The following is a 19,985-nucleotide window of genomic DNA, read 5'->3' as shown; positions in this document are numbered from 1 at the left end:
GGTTGTCATCTTGGCAGGTGCGGGGAGAGGAACTTTTTCTCGTGTATTTTCTATGGGTTTGATGCTCGTGTATTTTCTGGGGTCTGTGATGTCATGTCAAAACCAGCACTAGCTCTAACAGGGCCATTCACAACAATGGGACAACGCTGTAAAATTTCATACAGGCTTCTTTTTTCTTCAAAAAGATACCTTTGAAGAGGAAGCAACATTAATGTATGTTTTACATAGGGGAGGTACCGGCTAATAAAATTACAAGGTAAATGACGCCGATATCCAGACCTCCAAACTTTTCTTGCCCCTGTAGGAGTGCAGGGAGGCAGCAAGCACCGCAAGCCTGCCAGGGCGCAGCCGGAGGAGCCTGTGCCTGTCTGGGCGCTGCTGCCGGAGGAGCAGGCTCGGAGCCCGGAGAGGAGCAGGCTCGGAGCCCGAAGGTGCTTGGTTTGCCCGTGGGTGGGTGCAGGAGCCCCGGGGGTGCCGGGCACGGCCGGACCGTGCCCGGAGCTGTCGCGTCGGGCTGCCCTGCCGCGGACAGCTGTCACGCTGCCACCCCTCGGGTCCTCTGATTGGGTGCTCCCGGAGACTGATTGCAAATGCTGATGCCGCTTCTGTGGTCCTTTCCACTCGGAGGAGAAATCTCTTATCCCCACCCCCAAGCCCACCTCTAGGATGTAAGTAATGGTGAGAAGATGAGGATGAAAACAGAGCGCTGTGAGTGACTGGAAATCCAGCAGCCCGGTTTAGCTGCAGTGTCATGTAGGAGTCGTTTCCAGACTTCTTACCTTTGGTTTTTCGGCACAAACTGCTTGCAGGTTTTCGAAGGCTGTGAAAGGACTTACCGTTTGTGTGTTTGTGCTTTCTGTGCATCAGCACAGTACCTTGCTTTTCCCCTGGACAGCTGTGTTCAGAGCTTCATGTGGGAATCTTTCTACTGAAGAGAGATTAAAAAAGATCCTTAATCTGATTCTCTTTGGATCTTTCTATTTTTATGGTAAGTGCCAGCATATATTGGCTGAGCGTAGCTTCTTTGCTGCAGTGCTCGTGCTCTCTCCCTCTCCCTCCCCCTTCCCCATCTGTTTTTCTCCCCCGGTAGTCTTAGATAAGTCTCGTGACCTTCACTTAATATCTAGTCATAATTTTCAGCATCTCCGTAGCCGATGCTGGCTAAGTAAAATGCAAGTTTTCCCTTTATTTTGTTCTTTCCCTGCTCTGACCCGCAGCTCTGAAGTATTGACTGCAAGCTGAGTGCTGCCTCTTTGTCCTTGAAACGGGAGGCTCGAGCATTGCTCCCTATTGCCTGTGGCAGCAGCGGGATACGCTTCTGGGGAGCTGAAAAGACACTGGGTAAAGGTGACAGGCTCTCCCCTCTAGGTCTGTACCCCTGCACTGAGGGCACAGATGTCCCCTGCTTGAGCAGCCACCTAGAAAACTCTGGAGCCCCTCAGAGCTCAAGTGTGAGCATACATGTGGTTTGAGCTGGTGTTTGCTCTCCTTGGCATGGGACAGATGGGCTCTTTCAGCATTTTCTAGATAAGCCTATGTCATCAGGTGTTTTTAAGTTGGACCTTTTGCATCTTACAAGTGCAGAATAGCTGGGACAAGAAGTTACAGAATAGGCAACCTAATAACCCTCATCCCTATCCAGTCCTTACTGTTGCAAATTGTTAGCTTTTTGAAGTGCTTCTACATCTCTGCAGTAGAAAAAAAAGTGCTTTTAAATGTCTGAAAATAATCTTTTCTGGTTTAATTTGTGCTCTAAGCTGTTTTAACAGCTTTGATTTTATAAATAGGAAAGGTTGTTATTTAGACCGCAGTAAACTGTGCCCTTAGTTTTGGTGGGGTTTTTTTGTTTTTGGTTTTTTTTTTTTTTTTGTTTTTTTGTTTTTTTTTTTTTTGTTTTTTTTTTTTTTTTCTACTTTGTTGCACGAGATTTCAAGTAAAGCAAATACACAGTTTCTGGAAGATAGATGTTTTCATTTGTTTTTGATATGAGAGAATTGCAAAAGTATTTCTTTTAACTTAACTGTGTTTCATGCTGTGGATTCATTATGTGGATTGACTATGCATAGCCCTTACCGACTGCAGGAATAATAAAACCTCTGCTACATCTTCAAAGGTCCACTAAAGGCATAGATATAGCACTGGCTCAAACTTGTCACAGGGTGGTCTGACTTCAAGCAGAGCAAAGAGGAGATGTGTTCTTATACCTTTGTTTTACAGAGGTAGGATAAGAATAAAGCTTTTATTCTGTCTCTGCATTGCCTTTTCTGGGTTTAACAAGAGATATGCTGGTGTCTGGGAATTTTTTTCTTGTGACTTAATAAAACAATTTAGTTCCTGATTTATCCTGTATTTCAGAGAGTTTTGCTTCACATGAGCTGATCAGTTGAATAGAGTTTGTGTACCCCCTTTTCCCTCCTTAATGAGTAAAAACTTTAGAAAATGCTATTTTCAATACCCTTAATTTCTTTTCTGTACTTGGGTGTAATGTCCTGTTGTATTGACAAGCATGCATGAGTGTGGTGCGGGAGAGGGAACCCCAGGTTAGACAAGAGGCACCTGGAGGAGGAGGAGGAGGCTTACCCAGATCTGCAGGTAGAGGACTTCATGGTGCAGTGAGGTACCTGCTGCATTGCCCTCAGAACAAGCAGCAATGGCCAGTGCGTAGCCAGATCTCAGTGCTCTGAGTCATCTCCCCCATCAGATCTTGGCTTTTGGCATCATGAAGAACCCACTGGTGCAGTTGATCCTGAGCCTGGTTTCCCTTCTCACTGATGCAGTGAGGGCATGCTGCAAATTTCCTTCTCTGGCAGGGAACAGACCAGTTTTGGCAATTGTGCAGCTCAAGGAACTGCCTAAAAACCTTTCCCCCTAGAGCCGCCTTCCCCACTGTCTCCTACAGAAAGGCACTAGGACTGGTCTATGTGTTACTTAACTCTTTCATATCAGTGAAGGTGCCTGAGTTTGTTCTCTTCCAGTTTCAGAGAGTGCTGACACTATGGCAGCAGCAAAGAAACTTTTTGCTGTGCAAGATATGCAGGGCTCCTGGTAACACACAGAGAGAAGCAGTCTGAGACCCTGCACAACCTGCAGGTTGTGATGGTGCCTTGGAGGAATTAGGCTTAGGCTTTTCTTGATTAAATGTAAAAAGTAATTTTGTGCATGCATTTGAACTTGGAGTTTTTTACCATTTTCTCCATATAAAATTATTGCAAACCTAAAAAACAAGCAGTTTTGCAAAATGCATGCACCGCTTAAAATATCCCGAAGACCTCACAGTTAATTTACAGAACTTCATGCTATTATGTTTTAAAATATTATTATAAATTCAGATATTCCTATGCCCTAAAATAATCTACATTCCTACCCAACAATTTACCAGAAGTGTGGTTGTCACTCAAAAATTACTAATGTTTAGATAAAATAATCTTGTAAAAGCTAATTTTGAACATAAGTGCATAATCATATCTGTCTTTTCCCATAAAAGTTTAAAAGCCAAAGTGCATACTGTAATGTGCTTTTGCAATAACCTTGAGGCAAAAGGAAGAGAGGAAAATGATCCTGAAGTATTTTCTCCAGTTAAAACTATATGAGCTTGCAATGGGATGTTTGCATTTGGAACCTAACATCTGAGTACTGCAACAGAGAAGTCTGTGCATCTAAAATCCTTGCCAGCACATCCTGTTGCAGGATAAAGGCTTGAAAAATAAAGATGCAATCCTCTGTAACAATCTTGAGAGGTATAGAGAAGAGTGAAATTTCCCAAATTATATGAAATTCAAGTAGGTAGATATGCTGTTCATTTCTTGGGAATTCTGTGAATGCTGTAATAGGAAATACATGCATAGTACTTCCTTGTTTCACAGCGTGGTGTCATGTTAATTCCTTTGCAGGGTGGCTGAAGACTGCATAGAAAACAACTGCAGGGAAAGTAAAAAAAAAAAAAAAAAGCTCTGTTCCTTAGCCAGCCAAAATCACCCATGGTCTGATGAAGTCATTGCATTTTTTTTTCTTGTATATGATCAATATGCATACTTCATCCACTTGTCTATAGAAGCAAGTTTTTAAAAGCTTTTTACTCCAGAAATACTCAAAAATATACATTTATGTTGGGAATATAAGTTGGTATGTTTTTACAGAAAGCTCACTCATTTATCCATACCGCTTCAGTAATTTTATGCTTTTCATCCGCTCGTGTCCTTTCTGACAAAACTTATGCAGACAGCTATTGATTATCACTGGCTGAAGAACTCAGGCAGGGAATTAGCCATGCTCCAACTTCCCTCTCTGCCCCAGACTGGAAAGCAGCACTGAGATATGCATGTTGCAGAGCTGAAGTCATCAGTACCAGCAGCACTCTGGCTGGTGATTTTTTTCCTGCTGTATCAGTTGTGCTTTTACCTGGCTCTTTCTTCATCCATCCTGACCCACTAATGAGCCCATATGAATAATCAAAAGCCAACTGCACCTTCTAGGCTTTCTCCCTTATTCATAGAGCTGACTTTAAAGGTGTTTCTGGACATATTATCCTACTAAGTCTGCAGATTTTGTCCAGGATGATTTCAAGGACTCTGTAACTCTAATGTTGCAAGTATTACAAACCTTTTTCTCTATATGTTTTGCAGCTTTAACCAGTGAGCTCTCTTCAGTGCAGTTGCTACTTTTGCAGTTTATAGGTGTCTGGAAATGCTGTGTATGAGCACTGTGCTGCATAATGTGTCAGAAGTTCAGTGCTTTGGGGAAGTGCTGGGCAGGGTGTGTGTGTGCTACGTGCTGTCTCTATGTCAGTGGGAAAGGATTTGCTTTCAGACATTGATATGTTTGTTCTGTGTCTCCTGTGCATGCCCTGCCTTCTTATAAGTGCTTGCATCCTGTGCCTGTCATATCTCAGGATGGGATTGCATTTTCTGCTTTTGTACAAGTGCAGAGTGCAGATCTGTCTGATTCTTCATGGAAACCATGGTCCTTCATTTCATGTCATGCAGATTTGTTCTTATGTAACTTCTGCACAGGAAACACAGGACAATCAAGTGAGAGGTGTTTGTGTGTTACAGAACTTTCTCCTGCAGAACAAAAGTCACAATTATATAATTCCAGTCTCAGTGGGGTAACAATGGAGCAGCACTAGGCCTGTTTGACTTGACCAACATTAGCTGTTTGCATTCTGGTAATGTGAGATTGGTTTAGAATAGAGAAGTTCTCATTGTATAATATAAGGAAAAATAACAGTTTTGTTAGGAGTTATGGGTTAGTTCTTCAATATTCTAGTAGAAGGGATCTTGGCACTGGAGCAGGCAATGCAAGTGTTTTAATCTCTATGAAAAACATCCTGAGCAAGATGAATATCACTAAGGCTGCAATTACATCCCCAAATAAAGGAGCTAATGATGTGCAGCTCTCTGCACATGCATGGATTTTGCTCTAGAAAAGAGCAGATCTAAGAGAATGTTTCCAGAAAAGCCTCATATTTCTAAGAGCTGTATGTAGATCCTAATAATGCTGCAAGACCAGTCCTTCAGAACAGTTTCCCTTTATGACCTCAGGAGGAGTTACAGCAGTCTGGCCTCCAAATTCAGCTCTGAGAGAAGACTAGTTCCCAACAAATGGTGAACTTTGAACATAAATCCAGAGATTTCCAGACTCAACATTTGCAATCTGATTGTCCAAAGGGAGGCTTGCTGTCCATGGACTTTGGACAACTTGGTCTCTCAAAAGTCCATACTACCATGGATAAATATATTTTAAAAGAAAAAGAGATTGAATCTTTTGAATGCATTCTCTGGACATAAGTGAGTTCTAAGATTCCAGGATTATGTAGTTATTGATGATGATCATAGGAGATGAGTTTCCTGTGCTCTCTATAGAGGTAGAATACCAGAAATTTGTACTTCCAGAGGGTGGTTGAAAATATGCCTGCAAGAGATGTCCTAATCTTCCTTAGAAAATTATTGCTGTTTAACATGAAGCTAGGAAGAGTAGGCTTCTGTATCATTTATCTATAGGGTTTATGTCACTAGTGCTGGGAGATTATTAAAATAGTGCCCACGTCAAAACAGCTTTTCTACCTTCATCCATTTGGTCTTGTTGCAACCCCCTGCAGTATTGACATTAATTTCCTATTTTACATAGTGCTTGCAGCCTTCAAATATAGAAAAATTTTTCTGCCTTCCTTCATTTTTAGATGAGGAAGTTAATTAACAAAATCACTTGAGAAGAGAAAGACAGAATCTCCTCTGAGCCAGTTTGCTGTATGGAAAAGCTGGTGATTAGCTGGCTTGGTGATCAGCTGTTTTGGATCAGCAGGAGATATATTCCCTTTTCAGACCATTTTCTTTGAAGAAACTGGTTTTCATTAGGATTAAGCATAATACTTTATACATGATGTATTAGACCACCAGAGACTTTTTCTAAATGGATTGATAGTTCTTGGGAAACCACTGCAAAATGCCAGTTACAATCCAGAACTTTGTGATGTCCATTGGTATTTTCCTATGTATCCTGGTAGACATACGACCTCTCTACATCTTGTTCATCTATCCCCCAGCCTCAGTTCAATTCTTTTCTTGTTTGTGCTCTGTGTCACTCACTCTCCACTGTTTTCCCTTGGTATGTACTTTTTTTGCCTTTTTACATATTGATTTGCCTTCATATTTTTCTTAGTTTTGCTTTTCTTTTGTACTGAGGGCTGGAGAGGGTTATAACCATGCTAGTTGCCATCCTGAGCTGAGTTTCCTCTAGGCAGAACACTGCTCTGATTCAGTGCCTAGGGAAATGCAAATATTGTTCTTTCAGTGTTTGTAAGACCTTGGTCTGCAGTCCCAATATATTGCAAACCATGCATAGAAAAATGGAGAATAAAAGGCAATGACAAACAGGTTTGGCAGGACAAAAGGCCTGGAACTTAGGAGTCAAGTAAAATGTCACCCTTGCTAACATGAATATTCTTTTCTTCATCTAGCAGGAAAATCATATATTTTGTAGCTGTGAAATCTGTGATCAAAGAATCATAGCAAAGAAGAATTAAGCAGGTGATACTGGTCTGAGTTATTTCAACCTCTCTGCAGTTTCATGCAGACATTGCTGCTTTGGTTTATGTTTAGTGTTTTTGAGGCTATTGCCATAAAAATTCTTTATTTTAGATGTGGGGGAGGAAAATAATTAAGTTGAATGCTCCTGTACCCTCAGGGAAAAGGAAAGTATTACCTCTTCTAATTTCTTGTTGTCCTTTTTTCCTAGAGAAATATCTACAACATTTGATTTTCTAGACTATGTTGTTTAAATTAACTCTTCCAGACTGGTGAAAATTCCTGATCTCATATAAATTAAATACAGGGTAGTCATGTTTCTACCCACAGACTTTTGTTTTGAATGATGCTGCATGCTTCTAATACTTGTTCTATTCTCTGCCTCTTTATGATAACCACCAGATGAGCCTAGGCATAAGAAGTCCTTTTAAACTGGTCACACTGAAATTGCTGTTGAGCCATAGACAGAATTTCCCTATTTTCCTTTATAATGTAGGATTTGTGATTTTGATTTCAGAAATGCCCTGGCAAAACTTTGGTTAGCCTTCTACTTCAGTATGCTTCATGGAGTTTACTTAGTTTATATTTCTAATAATCATAGACTGAATTATTCTGATTAATATCTTACGGTACAATTCTGATGATACAAACAAGTTTCCATCAGTAGTCAATGTCCCATGATAAACTTGTTACTGTAACTTCTCATTGCACTGTTGTCACCTGGAGCAGTTCTGCAAAAATATATGCATTCTTATGTAAGATAATACTACCTTATTTTATTTTTTTTACCTAAAAACTAACATGACGCAATTGTTTTGTGATTACTATAATATGTTAATATATACCACAATTTTTGTGACAAAATTTACAGTTGCTTCCTGTAAAGCTCAGTGAGATCAGCATTCAGGTAACACTTTTTCTGCGGTTTTAATTCTGCCTCTTATATTTCTGCTTCTATATCTGATCTTATTTCTTACAATTCTGCATTTTGTGCTGCTGCTTCTTGCTGAACCTCCTGTCCTTTGACCCTCTTCCAAGCTCTGCTCCATTCCCCCTCCAGCATTTCTCTCTCTGCTCCTTCTGTTCTTTGCCTGCTCCTCCAGACTGCGTCCAGCTGTCCCACTCACATACTGGTGTTTGTTTTTCACTTGAAATTTTGAGCCTTATTGAAAATATGAACACAGACCACTGAATTGTGATACTTCAGCAGCACTTGTTGTGCAGGTCACCATTCTTTGCAGCAGGAACCAAAACTTTCTATGAATTGTTTGTTAAACAATGCAGTGGATGTTACAGGTGGCATCACAAGAAGAAGCGGGGGCTCAGATTTCAATGTTGTTAAGCCATTTCCTCACCTTAAGATACGCTGCTTGAATTGAAATTTAATATATGTTGCAGTGAGGAGGCATAATAGGTGTGTGCTTGTCCTGATTCTCCTTGAGTGAGGTTGGGTGTCACCTCTGCTTCTAAGTTGAGAAGGGAGCTAGGTCCAGGATATCCAAGAGGGACAAGAGAAGAAGGAAGAGAGATGGATGTGGCACATATCCACTGGGGTTTGGGGTGGGTTTTTTTGTTGGGTTGGTTTTTTTTTTTTGGCATTTGTTTTGGTTTGGTTTTGGTTTTGGGTTTTTTGTTTGTTTGTTTGTGGGTGTTTCATTTTCTCTTTGACATTTTGATTCAGGATCAGATTGTGATGAAAGAAACTCTGCATTTGGGAATTTCTATGTGCTTTCAGTTATCATGTGATAGCATGGCAATTATTGCACAGGAGCTTGTTAGTTTTCAAAAATTCAAGTGTCTCACTCAAGATCACACAGAAACATATGTCTTGGTTCAACCCAGGACTCTTGAAACCTGTGCCAGTACCCTGCCCATGCCAGGTTAGCCTGTTTTCCCAGAGTGACAATATAGGAGAAATGAAGATTTTAATACTAACAGATTTATTACTAACATTCAATACTAAGAGATTTATTACTAACATTTAATACTAACATTCAAATACACAAGTAAAGAAAAAACTTTCAGTCTTCTAGTTTCTAAAACGAGTAAAGGACCTCAAAGATTTTTTTTAAAAATGAAAAGATTTTTTATTTTAAAGACAAAATCATGTTGTTACAGAGTGTGGAGAAATATTTAGGATATTTCCCCAATAACTTTGATAACGCTGCAGCTTGTCACTGCCTGTCTAAAAATTCCAGTTGTTTGTTTCCAGGGCATACCATGATGCCTGGCTAGTTTTTGATGTGCTCTGATTGCAGTGCACTCCAGGCTAAGTAACTTGCAATTGTTGTGTTTCTCTTTCACTGTTGTCAAGCATATGTTGTGTTTGCTGAATGGAATCCAGGGGAAAACGTGTTCTGAGGCCACGCTGTCAGCACTCACGTTTTTTGAACTGCACTTTTAGAAACGTCTGTAAGCCTGTCAATCAATTTTAAACTTTGGCTTTGTGAGTACTTCATTGCACTCTTGGATGATAGCACTGCTAGTTTTATTTTACTGAATACTGTGGGAGGAGGCAACTTTGAGCATTTAAGAATTATTAAATGCCAGAATATTGGTTGCCTGTATTTTTGTGATATCCTGGAGATTTTAGTCATATGTTGACATGCAATGTTTTCCTTGAGTTATCTTGGTTTCTTTTTATTTTACTTGTGAAATATTTCATTCTATGATCCAAAGCAGGCTCCAAACAAAAACCAAACAAATATTTCCTGATATTTCTATTTTCATTGCAATCACCACAACTTCTGCTAATGTCTAGATGGCAAATAATTATCCTTCATAGAAACTATGATGTAAGAAGATATTATTTCTGTTCTTGGTGTCATCTGTTCTTATGACTTCATACATAAGAAGCTGAGGTTTTTGATGTGAAAGAGAGAAATGCTCATTAGCTGAATGTAAAACATCAAGGGCATGATTTTTTTCCTGTCTCTATCACATTATAGCGTTTTATGTAATAAAAATAAGGCTTCAGTGGACGCTGACTGTAGCTATGAGCACCATAACTTTGGTGTTGTCTGCTGGGTGCTTGGACAGTGACATACCCCCTCTGAAGTTACTTCCTTAGCAGCATAGAAAGCAGAGGAGGGTGTGCAGTTGAGTACCTCAAATTAAAACCCAAATTCTTTCATCCTGAGACCAACCTTTGTCTTCATGCAGTTTCAATGTGTGTTTCTATATGGCTCTTCCTGCTTACAGAGGCCAGGTGGAGCTGATGCTTATCACAGAAGTCCATCCTGAGTGCACACTGAGGATAAAAATTTCTGTGTGGTCTGAAATTAAAACTCATGTCATGTTGCATAAGTGCAGAAGTGCTGAGTCTATTTCACAGATGCAGCCTTAATCCTGGCACTTCTTAGGCACTTGACACTGTAAACTCAACAGCCTTCTGATATAGTTGTCTTATATGACAACACCTAAACATTTTAAAAGACTTTATAAAATCCAGTATTTTCATCCTCTGATATTGAGAAAAATGTTGGTTGTATATGTAAGGTATTTGAGAGCTTCAATTTTCGTCTTCCTTGTCTTGAGCATGGTGAGGGGCCAGCTTGGTAGCCATGGCTGACATTCCAGGGCTGGGAGAACTGTCAGAAGAGGGAAGCATATCTTTTGCTGCTGAACTCCCTGTTGATGGCATTTTAATGGAACTAAGTGTCCTCTACTGCCACAGACCTTCTTATCTTGACATTCCTCCTCCTTCATGGTGTGATGTGACTGCTAGCTGTGAGATCCTGGGAGAGAAGGTGTCTACTCTTCTACCATTACAGTGATGCCCTTGAGCTGTAAGAGGGGAAAAATACACCACATCAATTGCTGACAGAAAAAAAATAATTAGGCAGGCTACAACTTTAGGTAATCTTATTTTTTTTACAGTAATGACCAGCTCTCAGAGGTAGGTAGGTGGATGGATGGATGGATGGATGGATGGATGGATGGATGGATGGATGGATGGATGGATGGATAGATAGATGGATGGATAGATAGATGGATGGATAGATAGATGGGTATTCACAGAATCAATTAGGTTGGAAAAGACTTTGGAGATCATCAAGTCCAACCTGTTGACCTACCACCACCTTGTCGATCAGACCATGGGGCTGAGTGCCATATCCAGTTTTTTCTTAAACACCTCCCGCCAGCAGTGGTGACTCCACTACTTCTGTGGGCAGCCCATTCCAATGCCTAACTCTTTCTGCCTTACTCTGTCTGTGAAGAACTTCTTCATAATGTCCATCCTAAACCTAATTTTCTCTCTCTGAATTTCCAACAAAGTTGCTTTTAAATTTGCCTGAGCAGATTTCCCAAGTCAGAAATGGCATTTTAAATCTTGAGGCATCTGTGTTTGTATATGCATGGTTAGTGATTTTATAGCATATTCATTGATGTGGTTAATACTTTAAAGCTGTTTTTTAAAATGAAAAATTGATGTTGATTAACTATTATGTGAGCACAAATTCTATCTTTACAGTTTCAGTGTTATAAGTAAATCCAGTTAAATTGTGGAAGTGTTTTCATTCCTTCTCATTAACATAGTTTTGGCAAAGGGCTTTACACAAGTAGTGAAATTGCAACTGATCAAGTCCAAAAAAATTTTTAAAAATCTTCTCTCCTGCTTTGTGTTGTGAGTAAAGCAATTAATACTTTGCTCATGTGCCCTTGAAAATAGCCTGGGCACTGCTCTGTTTCAGAAGCTTTGACAGCATCTGGCCAGTCAGCCAAGGTTACGGGAATGCAGATTTTGAATCAGCAATTGCCTGCTAAATGCTGCTGGAGTGTTGTTGGCAGGAAGATGTCACAGCATGGCATCCTACAGTGCCTGTGGCTTTGTGGTGGTTTGTGACCTGCATTTTGCTGTCCCAGGGCATGAACAATAATTCTATTTAATTCATAATCCCAGGAAAGGGCTTGAAGCTGTCTCCCTGTTGAGGTCTACTTTATACCTTACTCTGGCTGCAGCTGAAGGAGCTGCACGAGCTAATTTTTCATGCTTTACAATAATTTCTTTAATTACTTTAGGGATTGAGATATATCAGGGGGAATATAGTGGCCTGAATACTCTCTGAAGCCAAAACCAGAGAATTGCAGAACTCAGGTAATAGTACTAAGGATGCTCCTCCAGTCATTGTTTATCACTTAGAAGTGTAACTTGAATGCATCATTTAAATGTTTTTACATGTAATCACACTAACAATTGTCAGCTAAAAATACTAATGCTCAGGAGTGGAGAGGAGCCATTTGCATAAATAGAAGTATGCAGAGCAAGATAGTAGGTTTATTTACTCTATATAGCAGTTTTAAGGCACTAAGCATCTAATTCTGTGTCAAGGAAATTAGAGACTTATTGATTTCCTCGAAAGGATATACATAAAATGCTCATTTTCCCCACACAGACCATTTCCTTTCAGCATAAGCAGGCATTTATTAGTTGATTTAGGGCAAGCTAGGCTTGCAACCTTCAGTAACTAAGCCAAGGGTCACCTTTGTGTTGAATTTCATGCTTTGTGAAAGTCTGGAGAAATTTTTCCTTACTCTTCATATGAAAATCCTGACGCACCACTAATATTATACCCTGTTAACTGCTAGATGCTGAGCACTTTGGTGCAATGTTAATCCTCTGGGTCTAGTGCTGCCATTTTGCTGAGCAAGCTCAGAGTGCAAGTGTGATAAAATAATTCAGAGACAGGTGCTTTCAAAAAATGGAGTCATGCAAGACACATTACAGATCTTCTGTGTGTCAGTAGGAATTGATGTAATTGAAAATCTTTGAAAAAGTGAGAGAGAATCCAGTGCTGCAGTTTGTTGGGAAATCAATTGCAAGTAAAAATGCATGCTTGTCATTTCCATTCTTGCAAAAGTACTGCCTGGCTGAGGCAGAAGCAGCTGCTAATCTGTAGTCAGTAAATTTCAACACCCCAGTAGTTGATATTTACAGCATACAGTGATACCTGTCTGGTTGATTTTAAAATAAATTAACAACCAAAAAATTTTAAAATTCAAACCTAGCTTGGTGTAATATTTTTGATTGTAGTCACATCATCTTTAATGGATGGGTATCAGTTTTTATAAAGCACAGCATATTATTTTGAAAGTTTTAGTAAATGATCCATACAATTAACAGTAACAGGGAGTGAGTGAGAGTAAATGAGCTTTGTCTCATTCCTGCTTGGCACATTAAGTACCCCCTAGTTTCATTCTTTTGCTCAATTTGTCTCTTTCATATAAAGACAGTAAGCATTTGAGACAACACATTTTTGGTTTTTTTAAAAGCATGTGATGACTAGACATATTCCTCCAATCATTGTTTACCACTTAGAAGTGTACCTTGAATGCATCATTTAAATGTTTTTACATGTAATCCTACCTGAGATTGTGAGACCTTGGACTCTTGTTTGTGCCTTGTACAGATTTCTAAACTCCTAATATTTTTTAGGTCTGTTTTGGGTAATGTCAAAGTCCTGACAGAGAAATCTCCATTCCTTCCAGAAAGCCCCATAAAACACTGAGGTCAACACAGCAGCTGATACACTGGGGACAAAGATTGAGCAACTCTGTGTCTGGTTTGCACAATGAATGGTTGTCTTGAGTAGAAATTCTTTGTGGAGCTGAGACACAAAATATCTCCTCATTTCTCTGCAATTTTTTGACTAACTCTAATTTCTGGTGTTTGAAGAGGAATGGAGCTGCTAACGCAGCAGAAGTGAATGGCAGTAACAAGTGGAAGTGTGAATGATGAGGAGCAGCAGGGTCAAGAGTTTTCTCAGCACAGTTTGCAGTTTGTGAGCAGCACAGATGTAGAGAACTTGAATCTGGATCTTTCTGTGGGCGTTCAACTCAGGTACCTGGGAAACAAGCAGAGTTGTTTTATTTAAATTTCGCTTGCCTGCAGCAGAAAGATCACTTAGTGATGGTAATTAGCAGTTATTAATGGAGATGATTTAGTCTCACTCCACGGATCATCCAGCCTCCTGGACACTCTGGAGTGCAGAGGCAGGACACCTGGTCCATACAAGGATAGTCTGAACAAGCAGTTACCTGATGTAGGAGCAATGTATAAGGCCATGAAAATCAGTGCTGTGTCATTTTGTGTTTAAATAGACTTTTATATTCCTCAGGGTTGAAAAAAAAATAACAAGGTGAGGGGGGAGATATTTTCCCTTTCTCTTCCTTTAGGAAAAAATGTGTTTTATTTTAAAAGGGAATTGAACATAAAGAATAATAAAATAGCATAGGAAGTATATTTTAGATATAGAATTTGCTTAGAAAAATTGTGGAATGTGTGAATGAGGATAGGATATATTGTGATGAAAATTGCATTTTTCACTGCTTTAAATCTCTTTTTCTTGATGTACATTTTTCTCTTTCCAAACCACACTCAAGTCAGCACAAAAAAATAGGTAATTAGTCAAATAAACGGTCTAAATCTTCATGTTACAATCACAGAAGCCCCATGGATTTTATGGCTCTAAATTGTACATTGAGTTTGAAGGCTAAATTGCTAGAAATTAACAATTCCTTTCTTAAAGTCTTTTGAATGATCAACTAAGAAAAGAAAGAAATACTTTTCTGCTTTAATAGTATTATTTCAGGATTATTGGATAGAAATAGCCCTGAATTAATCAACAGCTTAATTTGACAATTCATTTTTTATTGTAGGTATTCACTTGCAGACAGAAAAAGTGCCTTTGTTCTAGCTAAGAGAATTGCTGGATGTGTGTTCTGGTCATTGGAGATAAAAACCCTGACAGTTTTGTTCACACACTCCTAACTTTATTGATGCTGTCCTCTGTGCTGTGGAATACACCCTTTGCTATAATTTTTGGTGGAGAAGAGCAATTATTCTGTTTTCTCTGCACTGAAACCTGCATCCTTCCAGATTGCTAAAGAAAACTGGCCTTAAAAGTTATCATGCAATCCTGGCCTTGGGCACCTTCCCAACCAGAAGAAACACAATTTCAGTGGGCTTAAGTCAATGTTCTTCTACTGCAGAAACCTCAGGTATGACAATTTCCGTTCAGAGATGTTCTGGTTTAGCCCATAGTCATTCATTTTGCTGTTTCCAGAGATGAACAATGGGACAATGCCTAATTCAGGATTGAAGTGAAGAGTGTTTCTTGGCATGGCTGTATCTGGGAGCTTGTAACAGTGAGGTCTCTGAGGAACATTTTTGAGGAAATTGGAAGGGGGGGAAAAAGAGATTATTCTACCACAGCATGAAACTGAGAAGGTCCATCTCTAGACCTACTGATGCTGACCATGCTTAGCTGACACAGTCCTAACATTTGCTGACAGCCCACAAGGGAAGCTACCTTAGCATGGGCAAAGGCGCCACTCAAACTAGACAGCCTCAGTGCAGATCCTCTGTAAACCTGCACAAACCTTGCAGGTTCTGTTTGCACAGAATTAATTTGAATATAATTTAAGTACTATCATAGGGAAGCTAAGCTCTTTTTAAAGTTTTTTGCCACATAGTCATTTTTTCAACATTGTCCTAAACAAGATTTGGATTGCCTCCTTTAGTTTATTTTATTCTGGTGTGAAAATAAATAAATAGGGGCAAACCTGACACTAAATAATTGTAATAAAGCTAGTAAATAAAGACCATTTTCTTCTCATAAAAATCTTAAAGTATCTGGACTGGACTTACACATTTTTATATCTCCCTTATGCTGTGAATGAACTAAAATAAGGAGAAAAGTAGAAGACAAATATAGAGTTTTTAAAAATACTGCAGTTCCCATGCTGACCTTTCCACAATAATAACATGATGGTATAAGAAACATAAAATATGAATTCGAGCTTCAAGATGTAGGATCTTACAAATTTTTAAGTGAGTGTTGTTGAAAATCTAGATTGAATTGAAGTTCTCTACCTTTTCACATAGCACTTCTGATAGAAACTGCTTTTTTTCAGACTTCTTTCTGACTTTAATAAATAATTTGGAACAATAATTTTAAAACAAAATTGCCATGTATATGATCCTGGTTTGAAACTTTTCAAAGAAAGAGAAAACAAAATATTGAGATTTAGGCAAGGAATGTAAGTAGCAGTGAGATAATTTTTGAGCTGCATGATGCAGTTTCATGTGGGACATATATGAATGTATAGGATTTTAGAGGGAAATCCTATATCCACTGGGATGTGATATATGGAACAATATTCTCGCCAGGAAGATCCAACTATAGGTACAGTAAATTGTCTCTTGGTCAGAAATCCACCCCTAAGTGTAGCAAGAAATTTCTACTATTTGAATCTGTTTCATTGGATTTTGCAGTGCGTGTTTGCTTCTGAAAAGCTGCAGTGCAAAGCAGCCAGACTCCTTACCCTGCTCTTGAAACCCAGATCCAGAGGAGCTGCAGGACACTGCACAGGCTGCAGACTAGGGGAGAAAAGCACTGGCTTGGGATGTTTGCCCACTTTGGCTAACTTGTGTTGTGTTGAGATAATTTATTTGAGTGCTGTTTCCCAGAGACAATGAACACAGAGACAGACGACATTCCCGTTGGTTCATCATCAACTTGAACAAAACTTCTTCACTAATACTGCAGTCATACTAAACAGAACAAGGCTGTGTCAGCAGCAGGATGATGACAAAACCATCCTAATATATTAGCAGATGCAGGAAGATAAGTAAATCGTGAGTATGAACTTCTTTGGGCTACCTTTTCATGAAAATGCATTGTTGGTAAATTTCTTTAGATCAATTTCCCATTGCAATGAGATCAGTATTTGAAATTTTAGTGAATCACTGAGGTTCTCCTTAATTATTTAATGGCCCATTTATTTTAATATTTTTTTCTGGAGAGATACAGAAAATGAGGTAGGGGGCTGATCTCAGCATAGCATATCTGGAAGATGGGAACCTTCTGTCTGGTTCTGCCAGTATTTTGCTATTTGAGTTTTGGTCTAATCACTTGGGCCTTGCTACAGCTTTGTTGATTAGGCTTAGTGACAGACACTGTTATAGCTGCACCACATCCATATAGGAATGAGCAGCACAGGTGGGAGAGATGTAGCTTTTCTTGTTCTTCTTGTGTGGAATCCAAGGAGAACACATTCACCACTAATGATGCTACACTGATGACTGGAGCAGAGACAGTCCTTCATGCCTTATCTTCTTGTGTGTAAAATAAAGTTTGTCTTGTGGGAGAGATTTGAAGGATGGATCAGCCAAAGTCTGAAAATAGAGGATAAATGTCTAAATTGGAAATTGTAAATTTCCATTAAGAATAACTTGGTTCTAAATTACATGGGAAATAGCACAAGTTTGCTTAATTTAATTGTCTGCCAACAGGCATGTTTATCTGTAATAGCTGTACCTGATCAGAATTTAGCATCTGCAGTGGGCTATGGGAATGAGTCAGAGGAAGGTCACTGGTGATGCAGCAATATGTAGTGTGCAGATTCAGCACTGGCTGCCGTGTCAAGCACAATCCTTGAGTTAAACTGGAGTTTATCACCTCACTTTTAGTGCATTTTTACTTAGGTTTGCAAGTGAGTTAGAGAAATGTTCCGCCATGCTGTCAAACCAATGGCATCCAAGAGCTTCTGATAAAAAGAAATTGAAGGTCGCTTCTTAAGATCAGCAGGTTTATCTCTAATCCAGTGCAGTAAAGTAAATTGACTGTGTATTTTGCAAGAACAGCAGAAGTTTCAGAAGAGCTGTGAGTATAGTGTCTCATCCATTGCTACAATAATTCACATTTGAGAGAATCCTAAGGAAAGGCCACGAGATTTTAATGATGTCTTAAAACTAATGAACCTCCAGAAAATGTGGTTTTGTTTTGACTTTCAACTTAATACCTGAGTTGTTCTTACAAGTTCACTCAGTCATGTGGTGTTTCTGTCCATATTGTTGCTAAGACCTCCATTACTACACTATTCTTGCTGAGGAAGATATTTCAAGCTCGGTCTTCATCATATTGTTGTATTCTGGAGAACACATCCAGGATCGTGCACATAACAAGTCTTTACAGCTGAAGCCTATTGCTAAATTGTAAATGGATTTCTCTTTTTATAAGGAGAAGTATTTAAAGTATTAGTCTGGATTTTCTCAAATGCTGCTCTTCTCTTGGAAGAAGGGTAAAAATAGTCTGAGCAGCAGTTCCCAGTTCTTGTACTACCATCTTGATACCTGATTTAGCAGATGCCTCTGCTTGGTCAGCACCAGCAAAGAGCAAGCAAGGGTTTCTGCCTTCTGCTTTAACCCACTGCCTCTGCCCGCTCTGCAGGGCAAAGCTGTGGCTGCTTTCCTGCCTGCTCAGTGTTCCCCTCCATCACTGCTGGTCTCCATTTGGCAGCCAGTGCCAAGTTATGTCCTATTTGTACTTTTCAGATGATGTAGAGGTGAAAGAACTGACACTGCAGATTTATGATTAGTTTGGTCAAGACCACTGCAAAGCCTGGCATTTCTGTTCGTTGGCATTTCGTATTTCTGGTCAACACCACCAATGACAGGGCTTTATTTCACATGGGAGTGCTGCTACCCTAGGGGATAATTCAAAACATTTCTTATTCATTCCTAAAGTCAATTAAAAAATTAAATTCAGGACTCTTATCAGTGCATGCACACACACACACAAAAATAAAATCGCTTAGAACGTGGCACAGTTAGCTGCTAGCTGATTTCTCTTTATATACTTATAAGGGTGAGCAAACAAAGGAGCACATCTTTAGCTTCTAGTTGAGTATAGCACACGTGATAAACATATGTTTCAGTTTTGGATAACAGTTGGTGATCTTTGTTTTTCTGAAGCCTTGCTTGCTGATCAGCAAAGAAACACTGGCAAAATTTCCAAACAAAGCATCTTCCCCGGGAAATGATTCCTCTTGTGTCAAACATGGACAAGACATCAAGGAAAAGGAGTTATGGGCAGTAAAGTAAGGAGGCATTTACTCAGTTATGCTTTAAATCTTTTTCCCCCACATTTAGTTGTGGCAAAAAAAAAAAAAACCACAAAACCTGTGTTCAAGCTCCAGGAGAAATGGTACAAGATTTTTATCCTCCTGCTTTTTCTGATTTGGATGTTTTAATGTGTTATGATAAGGCAAAGACAGTTGGAGACATTGCGGCAGTACCTATGAAAGCATCCACAGTGCAAAGACCAGTTTTCTAAGCCAGTCCACAGGAGTGAGTAGGCCTAAGAGCATAGGTAATTTATCAGCACATGTTCACTGGTTGCTGAATTTTTTATTTTTGCTGCTTGATTGTGCATTAAAACCTACCCAAGGCTGGAGGTCACCTTCCTAATGGTAGAAGAGAGATAGGCTGATGGTTTTTATTCTGCTGCAGCCATGTCTAAACCAAGAACTGACAAGCTGCATGGATATTGGCATGTCTCAAGAACTTGAACTTTGCTCAAGCCCAGCTTTGGTGCTTATGTTGCAGTGCTTAGTCTATGGCAAGTTTGATATCACTGGAAATTCTGACAGCAGGAGGAAGCAGAAGAGTGTGAGGAAGCCCCATCTATTTCCATCTGGATTGTATGACTCTTCGGAAATGCAAGTCAGCTTGCATGTTACACTGGATAGTGTAAGATAACAACAATCCCTTTTGCTTCACAGGGCATTTGAGCCTGCGAGTAAACTCAGGGAGTAAATTCTGCAAGCACTTGATAAGGCTTCAATTAAGTGTTCATCTTGCAGCCAAGCACTAAATTACCTGCCTTTCCAGATCACTAGCTATTTGCTGATTAAGCTCTGATCTCCATTTTGAAAGGATTGCTGTCATTGAAACAACTGCTGTATCACCTCGCAGCTGATGTAGCACCTTCTGCAGTCCCTGTGCTCTGCTCAGCTCCCAGCAGGCAAACCACAGGAGCAGGAAACATTGCTGGGAAATGAGAATGCATCCTCACAGCTATTTAAATTCCTGACTCCTCTGTGTTTGGTGAGCTGCAAGGAATCACTTCCATGTAATACAGCTTGTGCTTGCTCTGTAATTATTGCAGTGTGCATAAA

At 39.6% G+C, this 19,985-nt stretch overlaps 1 protein-coding gene across 5 annotated transcripts in view; it reads left to right on the top strand.

The window, feature by feature from the left end:
* The first annotated feature begins 580 nt into the window (after positions 1–580).
* Positions 581–19,985, top strand: part of ANO4 (anoctamin 4) — a 177,418-nt gene continuing 158,013 nt past the window's right edge. For 4 of the 5 annotated variants that reach the window (XM_058022152.1, XM_058022149.1, XM_058022153.1 and 1 more), the window contains exon 1: positions 581–988. The gene's annotated coding sequence lies outside the window, so the exon portion shown is untranslated. The remainder of the gene's footprint in view (positions 989–19,985) is intronic. The other variant, XM_058022150.1, reaches the window with a different exon arrangement.

Source organism: Melospiza georgiana, chromosome 4 (assembly GCF_028018845.1).
Source record: "Melospiza georgiana isolate bMelGeo1 chromosome 4, bMelGeo1.pri, whole genome shotgun sequence".
Taxonomy (NCBI): Eukaryota; Metazoa; Chordata; class Aves; order Passeriformes; family Passerellidae; genus Melospiza; species Melospiza georgiana.
The sequence above is the reverse complement of the archived record's forward strand: the minus strand, read 5'-3'. Positions and strand labels throughout refer to the sequence as shown.